The following is a 12,500-nucleotide window of genomic DNA, read 5'->3' on the forward strand; positions in this document are numbered from 1 at the left end:
TCTCTCTCTCTCTCTCTCTCTCTCTCTCTCTCTCTCTCTCTCTCTCTCTCTCTCTCACACACATCCCCCCCACTTTCCTTCACGCCTCCTTATTCTCTTTCCCCCCCCTCTATTTCTCTCTCTCTTTCTTCCTCCCTCCCTCCCTCTTTCTACTTCCCTTCCCCCTCCTTTTTCCCCCGCCCATCCATCTCTCCCTCCCTCCTTCCCCAGGTCCTTCCGGCTGCCCTCCCCGACCCGCCTCCATTTCTCATTTCGCGCCGGCCCGAACTCGCCTACAACACACACCGCCTCATTAGACTGACTCGACGCATGATAAGTATTTTCGCAAACAAACTTTTCTTAATTGCTCTTGTTTCGCTCGTCGTCAGACCCGCACGAGACGGGATGCCGCCCATCAGAGATTTTTTTTTTCTTCATTTTTTCCTTTCTTTTCTTTTCTTTTCTGTAGTTATTTTTTGCGAATAGGACCAGCAAGAGCGAAGGGATTATTTTTCGAAGTTTGGATATAAGGATTACGAGCCTCTTCGAAAGATGAACGAATAATATAAGTAGACTGATAAAGGTAATGATGATAAGGACAATAACAGAAAGAAGAAACAAAGAAAGAAGAAGGAACAGACGAGCAAGAAGAATGCAAGCAATACAACTAATGATAATGAGAACTATAGTGATTATAATAATGATAACATGATGAAAGAGGAACTACAGTGACAAAGAATGAATTACACGAAACTTGTACAACCCGAAGTTTGGCTGCTATTTAATGTACTCGGTTGCTTAGGGAATAGGGGAAGGAAGAGCAGCATGGAGTCTTTAATCTTGGCAGGGATATATCGTATGGCTGTGTAATATCCGGCTCGGGAATAATATTAGATGAAAAGGAAAGGAGAGAAAGAATTGCGAGCCCATGTATGGCGATTATAGATTGGCCTCTCCAAGGGACCGGCAAATATGATCTGATGAAACCGTCCGTGGCCATTTTCTGCTTTAATCAGCTGGCTTCCATTTCCTCAAATCTTCTTTTCTCCATCCGCTTCTCCCTCTCCTCCCCCTCTCACTCTGCCTCTCTTTCTCGCTCCCTCGTTCCTTTCCTTCCTCTCACTCGCTTCTTCCCTCCCTCTCCACCACGCTTTCCCTTCCTCGTTCCTTTCCTCACTCTCTCACTCGCTTCTTCCCTCCCTCTCCACCACGCTTTCCCTCCCTCACCCTCTCCCTCCTTCCCTCCTTCTCTCCCTCACCCCTCTCTCCCTATCCTGCTTGAGCCTTACCTCAGCAGGTTTTGTAGCTCTTTGAAGCTTATGTTTTCAATGAGGTGGTCTTTTGTATCCATTCCTCCTCCTTCTCCGCAGCTTCTATAAACCCTCTCCCCTCTCCCATCCTCTCCCTCGTCCCTCTTTCTCCCTCTCCCTCTCTCCTCCTCTCCGCTCCTCACAGAGAGGGGAGGGAAGGGGGGAGGGGGGATTCCAGAGTCCATGTAGGATCCCCGAGTTGCCCCCAAAAGCGAATAGCCGCTGTCATCCTAGCTATTGGGTTTTCTTTGTTATTTGTTCGTTTATTTTCCGCCCGGCAGTGGTATTGTTCCTTAATGTAGGTTTGCAGTATAGATGTCGATCGTCGATGCGTGTTCTTGCCGGGCTATGAAATGGTATATTTGGCGTGAGCATATTGTTCTGGCTGAAGGAGTTGTTATGAAAGTGTTATTTAATGATGTTTAATGGCATGTCTTGAGGCAGACGGTTACGTTGAAGATCAAAGGATGGCCGGGTTTTTGAACCTGTAAGCGTGTTTAGTAGAGAAAAGGGATAAGTTAATGATAGTTAGATGCTTCTTGGAACAGAAGAGAATGTACGAGAGATATAAAAAGTGTCAGTCGAGGCCCCTGCGCGTTAGTCCGTGGGTTTGTGCTGAGTGCGGGGTTTTATTCTTGTCCCGAGTCTGGACGGAGTGTTTGTTCCTTGCCAAGTACAGGGTTTCCGCTCCCGTCCCTCTGGACGCCGCATGTCTATTCTGGGTCCTTGCTGGGCGTCGCCTTTTGGGTGCGCTTGCTGCTGCTCGTTTGTCGTTTCCCCGAGTTCCATGAGGTCCTAATTGGCTTATGATTAACGGCACGTGTCTATTCTTAGCCCCGCGCTGAGGGCCACTTGTCTATCATTGGTTCGGCACTGGACGCAACGCAGCTCCACTTGACTCCCCGGTTCTCGTGGTGTTACTTCGTATCAAGTGCCACTTGACGCCCCTCTCCCGGTGTCACCTTGCGCAGAGTGCCATTTACCTCCCTTCCCTCTTTATCTTGGCGTGTATACGGGCAGGGGTGCATGGTCATGCAGCGGCCTCGTGGCACGCAGTGTCATCCTCTGCTGAATATCCTCTGGCATAGGAATTCTGACAATCGCCTCTTTTTCCCGCATTCCCCTGCCTCTGTATCCCTCTCAAACCTCCCATCGGATTATTCCTTGAAGTCTGTGATATGAAGAGTCAGCAGTCACAACCCTCCTCTTCCTCTGTCTCCTTTCTTCCTCCTCCTCGTTCTTATCCTCCCTCCTCCTACTCATACTGCGCTTTCATTTCTTCATTTCCGGTCTTCAACGTCCACTTCGCCTCGCTAACATGCATAAGCTGATACCCTTGGACTCTCTCTCTCTCTCTCTCTCTCTCTCTCTCTCTCTCTCTCTCTCTCTCTCTCTCTCTCTCTCTCTCTCTCTCTCTCTCTCTCTCTCTCTCTCTCTCTCGCTCTCGCTCTCACTCTCTCTCTCTCACCCAATCAGTTTCTCTCTTTTTTTCTTCCTCTCTCTCTTTCTCTCCCCTTCTCCCTCTCTCCCTCTCTCCGTCTTCCTATCCTTCTCCCTTCCTCCTCCCTCCTCCTCCCTTCCTCCTCCCTCCTCCTCCCTTTCTCCCTCGTTTTTTCTCACTTCCTCTTCCCTCCCTCTCGCTTCCTCCTCCCTCCCTTCCCCCTCCCTCGCTTCCTCCTCCCTCGCTTCCTCCTCCCTCGCTTCCTCCTCCTTCGCTCTCCCTTCCTTCTCCCCTTCTCCTCTCTTCCTTCTCCCTACCTCCTCCCTTTCTTCATCGTTTCTTCTCACTTCCTCCTCCCTCCCTTCCTTCTCCCTCCACCCTCCCTTCCTTCTCCCTTTTCCCTCCCTTCCTCCCTCTATCTCCCTCTTCGTCTCCCTCAATTCTATCTAAACGTTTCCTCACTGCCGGCATATCCCGCAGTTAGTTCCGCGTATTAACTGCTCTGTTTGTACCGTAAATAAGAAGCGTCTCATGTGTCTGGAGGCTTCAGCTCTGCCAGGGTGTCCGGCTTCATCCGGTGTGTGTGTGTGTGTGTGTGTGTGTGTGTGTGTGTGTGTGTGTGTGTGTGTGTGTGTGTGTGTGTTCCCCCTTTTTTTTTTCCCCCTTTTAAAAACCCCCCCCCCCCTTTTTCCCCCCCCTTTTCCCTTCCCCCCTTTTTTTTTTCCCCCCTTCCCCTCCCCCCCTTTTCCTTTTTTTTTTCCCGGGGCCCCCTCCCCCCTTTTTAAAAACCCCCCCCTTAAGGGTTTTCCCTTTCCTCCCCCCCTTTTCCCCCCTTTTTTTCCCTTTTCCCTTTTTTTTCCCCTTTTTTTTTTTTGGGGCCCCCCCCCCCCCCCCTTTTTTCCCCTTTTTTTTTTTTTTTTTTTTTTTTTTTTTTTTTTTTTTTTTTTTTTTTTTTTTTTTCCCTTTCCTTTCCCCCTTTACCCCCTTTTTTTTTTTTTTTTTCCCCCCCCCCCCCCCCCCTTCCCTTTTTTTCCCCCCCCCCCCTTTTTTTTTCCCCTCCCCCCCCCCTTTTTTCCCCCCCCCCTTTTTTTTTTTTTTTTTTTTGGGGGGGGGGGGGGGGGGGGGGGGGGGGGGGGGGTTTTTTTTTTTTTAAAAAAAAAAAAATTTTTTTTCCCGGGGGGGGAAAAAGGGGGGGGGGGAAATTTTTTTTCCCCCAAAAAAAAGGGTCCCCCCGGGGGGGAAAGGGGGGGGGGGAAAGGGGGGGGGTTGGGGGGGGGGGTGGGGGGGGGGGTTTTGGGGGAAAAAAAAGGGGGAAAAAAAAAAAAAAGGAAAAAAAAAAAAAAAAAAAATTTTTTTTTTTTTTTTTTTTTTAAATTTTTTTTTAAAAAAAAAAAAATTTTTTTCCCCCCTTCCCGGGGGGGGGGGTTTAATTTTTTTTTCCTTTAGGGGGTTTTTGGGGGTTTTTTTTTTTTTTTTTTTTTTTTTTAACCCCTTTCCTTTTTTCCCTTTTTTGGGGTTTTTAAAATTTTAAGGGGAAAAAAAAAAACCCCCCTTTTTTTAAAAATTTTCCCCCTTTTTTTTTTTAAAAATTTTTTTTTTTTTTTTTTTTTCCCCAAAAAAAATTTTTTTTTGGGGGTTTTTTTGGGCCCAAAGGGGGGAAAAAGGGAAAAAAAAAGGGGGGGGAAAAAAAATTTTTCCCCCCCCCTTTTAAAAATTTTTTCCTTTTTTAAAAATTTTTTTTTTTTTTTTTTTTTTTCCCCCGGCCCCCAATTTTTCCCCCCCCCTCCCCCAAAATTTGGGGGGGGGGGGGGGAAAAAAAAAAAAATAAAAAATTTTTTTTTTTTTCCCCCCCCCTTTTTTTTTTTTTTCCCCCCCTTTTTTTTTTTTTCCCCCCCCGGGTTCCCTAATTTTTTTCCCCCCCCCCCCCCCTTTTTTCCCAAAAGGGGGGGGAAAAAAAAGGGGGGGGGGGGGGGGAAAAAACCCCCCCTTTAACTCCCCCCCCCTTTTTTTTTTTAAAATTTTTTTTTTTTCCCTTTTTTTTTCCCCCCTCCCCCCTCCCCTCCTCCCTCTCTCCCTCCCCCCCTTCCCCCCCCGGCCCCCTTTCGTTTTTTTTTCCCCAAAACCTTTTGGGGTTTTAAAAAATTTTTTTTTTTCCCCCCCCCTTTTTTTTTTTTCCCCTCTTTTATGACGATTTTAATTCCTCTATTAATGTTTTAGCTTATTTTTCATGTAATTTTTTTTTATTTATTTATTTCATCCTGGCTGATCCTCTCGTATACATACAAAAAAGTGGAGAAAAGGAAATGGTTGAGGGAGTGAGAGAAAGAGGAAGATGGAAGAGGGAAAGGAGGGCAGGAAGGGGAGGAAGGGCGGCAGGTGTCTCCTCGCGCACAGCCTGCAGGTAGGGCACGGTGCAGGAAGATTCCAGCCGTCGACGCCCTCCCCCGGCGCGCCTGGGAGGGAGGGGAGGGCCGGGGCGAGGGGCGGAGGGTACGTTCTGGTTTACACAGTTGTATACGGCCAGATTATATGATCCGCTTTGCATATCACTTGCCACCTTGGGCGGGCGTTGAGCCAGCGCATATTGGCTGGCATACATGCGCGGAATTATGCATGACCGGCAAATGGAGGCGCTAGCAAGTCGATGCACATTTCCACTGCAGAATCTGCAAGGAAGCGTCCCCGCGGTATCATCGCTCGTGGATGAATATAGACGCCAACACGAAAAATAGTTTAGCGCGCCACAGGACGATCTCTTGCTATCAGCGCTCGCCCCGGGAGAGATGCCGCCGTTGTACCCTTAAGTGGCCACCGACCCCCGGGGATAGGGGGTCGGGGGCGGGCGGGAAAGGTGGGGGGAGGAGAAGCGTTCGGATAACGAGGTCCAAGGGTACAGGAAGGGCAGAGTCCAAACAGGCCGAGGCCCTTTGGTGCTGGTGTGAAGACGCGAGGGTCCATATTGCATTAATTTTACGTAGCAAGGACGAGGGAAGTTGGCGTTGGTGGCGGGCTGCCGCCCATGCCCGAGGCTTCCTCCGCCCAGGAAGGTGAGACGCGATAAGGGTCCTACATACCGCGGCGTGGAGGCGCTACACGACGGAAGAGATATCCCCGATACTGAGATATTTGCCACCTGCCTCCTCGAGTGCACAAATAAAGCCGTCATTGTATTGAATAAGGATGCTGATAGAAAATTGGTGAGTTATTGTGAGGTATCCGAGATTGGTTTGTTCACCTCTGTGCTCCATGAAAGTTGCTGCGTCGAGACCACCTGGAAAGACTAATATAATTTCGCTATCTCCGCGTCGCCAAAACTTCTTCGCTTCCTAGACTGGCATGCAGGCGAGACACAGAGATAAAGTGAAAGGTAGCAAGGAGGAGGATCGAGAGAGGGAGAGGAGGGGGAAAGAAAGTGTCTGTGTGTGTTTTATTCGCCTCCCAGTAGAGATACAGCTTCTCGTCAAGATGGCTTCGCGCCTCGTTGATAGTCGTTCTGGGCTCTTTGTGCAGCAGTTGCCCGAAGGTGCGCGGGAAATGTTGCATTAAATACTAATGCTTTGCCATTCGTTCTGGCGACGTTGTAAACCACGAGTCAGCGAAGTACTGTGTGTGCGTGGAAGGAGAAAGCGCAAGATTTACTTTTATGATTTTATTTAAGGTTTCTGTGTAGCTGTATGAAGTAGAGAGAACACTTGTATCCTCTGAGGAACTAGGAAAACAGGTAATGATAATAATAGTCATGGTGACGATAATTTTGATATTTGGTTATTTTTATATGATTAGCATAAAGTAGATTTAATCAGAAGCACCCAGAACCTCGTAGCACAAGTAGGCGCTCTTCCCACTATTCCTCGGCTGTGTCTTCCTTCCCCGTCGAGTGCGCCGAGCGAGTCAGTCGCCCCGAGGAGGAGGAACCCGCTCAGCGACGCCGCCGGAAGCAGCCCGAGTGTCGCCTTTGTGTCCCTCGCTCCTCGTGGGGCCGGAAGCGGGTCGCGGGAAACGGGTCCCTCTCGCGCTCTCGACGGGTCACAGGCGGGGGAAGGGGGTCAAGGAGGTCGTGCAGGCCACTTTGAGTCCCCCTCTGTTATCGCCTCTTAGGACTTTGTTCTGACCTGTTCTGTGAATTACCCCCCCCCCCCCCTCTCTCTCTCTCTCTCTCTCTCTCTCTCTCTCTCTCTCTCTCTCTCTCTCTCTCTCTCTCTCTCTCTCTCTCTCTCTCTTTCTCTTCCCCTCTCTCCCTCTCTCTCTCCCTCTCTCCCTCTCTCCCTCTCTCCCTCTCTCCCTCTCCCTCTCTTTCCTTCCCTTCCTCCCTCGTAAGAGGATGAAGGTGCCTCAGTATTATGGTATTATGGTATTATATGCTGGGCAGTTATGGTGAGGCACCTACAACCTCTCTCTCCCCCGCTCATCTCTCTCTCTCTCTCTCTCTCTCTCTCTCTCTCTCTCTCTCTCTCTCTCTCTCTCTCTCTCTCTCTCTCTCTTTCTCTTTCTCTTTCTCTTTCTCTTTCTCTTTCTCTTTCTCTTTCTCTTTCTCTTTCTCTTTCTCTCTCTTTCTCTTTCTCTCTCTCATTCTCTCTCTCTTACTCTCTCTCTTACTCTCTCTTTCTCTCTCTCTCTCTCTCTCTCTCTCTCTCTCTCTCTCTCTCTCTCTCTCTCTCTCTCTCTCTCTCTCTCTCTCTCTCTCTCTCTCTCTCTCTCTCCCCTCTCTCCCTCTCTCTCTCCCTCCCTCTCTCCCTCTCCCTCTCTTTCCCTCCCTTCCTCCCTCGTAAGAGGATGAAGGTGCCTCAGTATTATGGCTTGCTGGGCAGTTATGGTGAGGCACCTACAACATCTCTCCCTCTCTCTCTCTCTCTCTCTCTCTCTCTCTCTCTCTCTCTCTCTCTCTCTCTCTCTCTCTCTCTCTCTCTCTCTCTCTCTCCCTCTCTCCCTCTCTCTCTCTCTCTCTCTCTTCTTTCTCTCTCTCTCTCTCTCTCTCTCTCTCTCTCTCTCTCTCTCTCTCTCTCTCTCTCTCTCTCTCTCTCTCTCTCTCTCTCTCTATTTATCTCTCTCTCTCTCTCTCTCTCTCTCTCTCTCTCTCTCTCTCTCTCTCTCTCTCTCTCTCTCTCTCTCTCTCTCTCTCTCTCTCTCCTCTCTCTCCTCTCTCTCTCTCCTCTCTCTCCTCTCTCTCTCTCCCCTCTCTCTTCCCCTCTCCCTCTCTTCCCCTCTCCCTCTCTCTCTCTCTCTCTCTCTCTCTCTCTCTCTCTCTCTCTCTCTCTCTCTCTCTCTCTCTCTCTCTCTCTCTCTCTCTCTCTCCTCTCTCTCTCCCTCTCCCTCTCTCTCCTTCCTCTCCCTCTCCCTCTCTCTCCTTCCTCTCTCTCCCTCCTTCCTCTCTCTCCCTCCTTCCTCTCTCTCCCTCCCCCCTCTCTCTCCCTCCCCCCTCTCTCTCCTTCCTTCCTCTCCTCTCCTCCTCCCTCTCCCTTCCCCCCTTTCCCCTCCTGAGTACTTTGTCCCACCCCCCTCATCTCTTTATCTATCTATCTTAATAAGATTATCATGAGTGATGGGAATGTAACCTTGAAAAAAATCTCTCTCCAAATTTGCGGTGTAAAATTGCGTCCACGGTAGATAGACGAGGGAAGTTTGGGAGTTCGTCAAGTTTTAATTAAACAACTTTTATATATTGTCGTCGCGCGATGAGGGACAGTAGACCCGCGCCAGAGGTGGATGCGGAGCCAATAATCCGGGCTGAGATTAATGAAAAACGGCCTCGGCACTGTATTGTCGTCTTTATGGCCCGGCTTATGGGCGACACGGAGGCCTGCCGAGGGTCCTTGGATCCGCGAGAACTGTGTCTCGTGTCTTGGGTTTATGTCTGTGTGTATGCGCGTAGGTATGTATGTGTGTACCTATGCGAGTGTGTGTATTGGTTTGTGTGTGTCTGTGTCTGTATATATGTTTGTGTTTAAACCTTGTGTACATTCAGTTTTATGGTCGTGTTTGCGAGTGAGCATGTGCGTGCGAGCGTGTAATTCCGTTGGTCATATCGGATGATAAAGTGTAATTACATGTTTATGAAGATCATTACTGGGCTCGTATTTGGAAATAGTATCCAAATCATTCTCCTCAGCGGCCGTAATTGAGCATGATAATAGATCATCAAGTCATTTGGCTTATGTCCCTGTATGGTGTTTTAGAGGGACCTTTGTAAGCGGCGTCGCTTTTGCTGGGAGATGGGGAGAGGGAGGGAAGGGAGAAAGAGAGAGGGGACAGTGAGAGAGAGCGGGGGAGGGAGAAGGGTGAGAGAGAGGGAGAGGGGGGGATGGGAGAAAGAGAGAGGGATGAGAGAAAAAGAGGAGAGATAGAGAGGAGAGGGAGGAGGAGAAAAAATGGAGGAATAGTAAGAAAGAGAAAAAAAAAACATACAGACATAGACAGAGGTATGGCGTGAATAAATGTGTTTATGGGTGTTGTCTATGTGTGCGTATGTTGTGTGAGTGCGTGTGTATGTATAACTGTGACTGTCGGTACTGCCTGTAAGAGCTGTGCGGCCGGGAATTATAACGGCGGAATTTGCATATAATGTGTGTTTATTTTTACGTAGTTACTGAGGGCGGGGAGGGAAGAAGGCAGAGAGAGAGAAGCGGGCTAAGGGGTGGAAGGAGGAGGGGAAGGGCCGCTAAATGGGAAGAGCAGAAGCAAGGAAAGGGAACACGCACGTAGATCCACCGGAATTGATGCAAATAGCCGCTCAAATGGGGAAGAGTGAATTAACCCCGGGAGAAGGAATGGACTCATGGATATTAGCTTCTTGCTACCCCCCCCTTTCCCACCCCTCCCCCTCTTCCCTACCCCTCTGTTCATCGCTTCCTCTAGCCTCTCTCCCCCTCCAGTCATCACCCCCCTCTAGCCTCTCCACCCCTTCCCTGTTCCCCTCTTCCCCCTCGCCCCCCCCCCCTTCCACCCCCTGCGTAGGACAGTTATTTGTATTCCGAACCGCGTGCCGTTGGGGACCGATAGATTTTCTTCTTGGTTGCTGTCTTCAATTTTTCATAATGGAGCCCACTCGGACTGCGAGGCCCGAGGCGGCGGCTCTCCATCACGTGACGTGTGTTTCTCTTTCTCCGTCTGGTCTGTCCTCTTTCTCTCTCTCTCTCTCTCTCTCTCTCTCTCTCTCTCTCTCTCTCTCTCTCTCTCTCTCTCTCTCTCTCTCTCTCTCTCTCTCTCTCTGTTTCTATTACTCTTTCTCTCTCTATTTCTCTTTCTCTCTATATATATTTCTCTTTCCCTCTCTCTCTCTCTCTCTCTCTCTCTCTCTCTCTCTCTCTTTCTCTTTCTCTTTCTCTTTCTCTTTCTCTTTCTCTCTCTTTCTCTCTCTCTCCTCTGCCTGGGTGGATTAGACTAGAAGGAAGAAAGAAGCATAAAGATAATAAAACAGGAAATTGTAGGGAAAAGAAAATGGAGAGGAAGCGCGAAAAGAAAAATGTAACCAAAGAAAAGAAAGGAGAATGCAATGAAAATACAACAGCAAGCAAATGCAATTGAGGCAAGCGACTAACAGCCGGAGGGGCACCTGCGCATGGCGTGTCCGAGCAGATAATTCGCGCTCACGTTCATTTGTGATAACAGTTCAAAATGCCGCGCGCCCAGCAGAGGCAACGCGGTAATAAAGTTCCCAGTTTCATATGTTAGAAGTAGTCTGGTGTACAACGGCGCGCTGGTTTCTCGTTTCATTATGTAATAGTGGCTGTTATTATTTTACAGGTGACCGACGCGTTGGGGGCGGAATGGTGACTGCAGGGATACTCCTCTTGTAGAAGGTACGTGTGTGTGGTCAGTGCTGTTCGTGGTGTAGTTGTAGTTATTCGTGGCATTCGCTCCTCGGTATTATGATGGTGTAATTGTTTTCATTATCATTAATCGTATTGTGTTGTTACTGCGCTTCATCATCTTCATCAAGAAGAAGATTCGTGTACAGCTGTTTATTACAATATATCAATATTTATTGATATTTGATTTCGGCACGCGAGCCACCTACTCGCAGGTCCAGTACCTATTCATGCGAAAACCTTACACATAGCATTATTAATACAAATTTATAATATAAACATTATCATTCTCCCAATTTTCATCTTCCTCATCATCAGTCAGCATCATCGTCAGTATCATTCTTGCCATATTGATCATCATCGTCATCATCCTAATATTCCCCTTGTTCAACATCGTCGTCATTAGCGCTCCTCGCAAAGTCATTCATTGCCCCGTGCAGCGCTCTCGTCCCCTGCCCTCTCCCCGACGATCCATCTGTTTCGGCGTCGGATCAGCTGGGAAAGAGTCGAAGGGGGGGGGGGGGGGAAGACGTGACCCCGCGGCGAATCAGCGACGGAGAACGGTTTCGTAATCGAGAAGAGTGCTTGAGGAGTGTTTTGTTATTCCGTCTGTAAGGAGTGGAATGGCATGATTAAGCCGAGGTCGCTTAGAGTTGGGAGGGAAAACCAAGACACAAGAGAGGGAGAGGGAGGGAGAGAGAGAGAGAATGGGGGAGAGAGGGAGAGCGAGAAAGAATGGGGGAGAGAGGGAGAGAGAGAGAGAATGGGGGAGAGAGGGAGAGAGAGAGAGAATGGGGGAGAGAGGGAGAGAGAGAGAGAATGGGGGAGAGAGGGAGAGAGAGAGATAATGGGGGAGAGAGGGAGAGAGAGAGATAATGGGGGAGAGAGGGAGAGAGAGAGAGAATGGGGGAGAGAGGGAGAGAGAGGGAGAGAGAGAGAGAGAGAGAGAGAGAGAGAGAGAGAGAGAGAGAGAGAGAGAGAGAGAGAGAGAGAGAGAGAACGAGAGAGAACGAGAGAACAAGAGAGAGAGAGAGAGGGAGAAAAGGAAGAAGGGGAATGGAGGAGAGAGCAAGAGAAAGATAAAGGGAGAGGAAGATGGAGGGAGAGAGGAGAGAGAAAGTGAGAATGTATCACCATAAATGTGTATTTATAATCGGGCCTGTATTTTGAAAAAGGTCATATTACCATATTTCACAGCCTCCACCAACCAAACCTCCCTAGACTATGTCCTCTCCCGGAATCGGACGTGAAAAAGAAACTAGTGTTGTTCTAGCACCATATGTCCATCGCAACACGGCTGTATATGGCCTCGCCTCCGAGCAGAAGTGTACTATCTCCCTCCCATTACTCGCCCTTCTAGCCTTGCCAAACATAGTACAGCAATGATAATCCCTTGCCTTTGCCCCAGTACAGGCGCAGCGCAGTTCTTAGCGCCCCCTTTAATATGGCAATAACATCCCCCGCAACCCACACATCAGCTCTTGTAACCCACCCGGCGCCATGTTCGGAAGGACCGTATGCAATGAGCCAGGTCCTGTGGCATGGCATTACGCAAGCGAGAAGGGGCCACTTGCATGTATGTATGAGGTGTGTGGCCAATTGCGTAGCATAGGGGCGGAATCTAATATTGTCTACACACTACACACACAGACGCACTCGCACTCGCACACGCACACGCACACGCACACGCACACGCACACGCACACGCACACACACGCACACACACACACACACACACACACACACACACACACACACACACACACACACACACACACACACACGAAAACAGTGTTGACTCTTGTCTTGACGCGAGATAAGTGAGGTAATATCTCTCATGATGACATAGTTAAGTTTCTCTTTTTGCTCTTCGCAAGAGAATTTCATTTAAAAAAACGTGCACAGATTATTAGCATTGGCAAACCAAGATGTTTAGTTGGATGTAAACGAAGAGGACGATAATCC

General features: G+C 49.0%; 1 protein-coding gene across 10 annotated transcripts in view; it reads left to right on the forward strand.

Annotated features, from left to right (window-relative positions):
• The window catches only part of LOC125026615 (mucin-12-like), a 325,253-nt gene that overhangs the window by 274,163 nt on the left and 38,590 nt on the right, over nt 1–12,500 (forward strand). For 8 of the 10 annotated variants that reach the window (XM_047615176.1, XM_047615185.1, XM_047615186.1 and 5 more), the window contains one exon: nt 10,471–10,526. The exons of the other annotated variants lie outside the window; for them this stretch is intronic. The gene's annotated coding sequence lies outside the window, so the exon portion shown is untranslated. The remainder of the gene's footprint in view (nt 1–10,470; nt 10,527–12,500) is intronic. 10 annotated transcript variants of the gene reach the window in all.

This window comes from Penaeus chinensis, chromosome 6 (genome assembly GCF_019202785.1).
Source record: "Penaeus chinensis breed Huanghai No. 1 chromosome 6, ASM1920278v2, whole genome shotgun sequence".
Taxonomy (NCBI): Eukaryota; Metazoa; Arthropoda; class Malacostraca; order Decapoda; family Penaeidae; genus Penaeus; species Penaeus chinensis.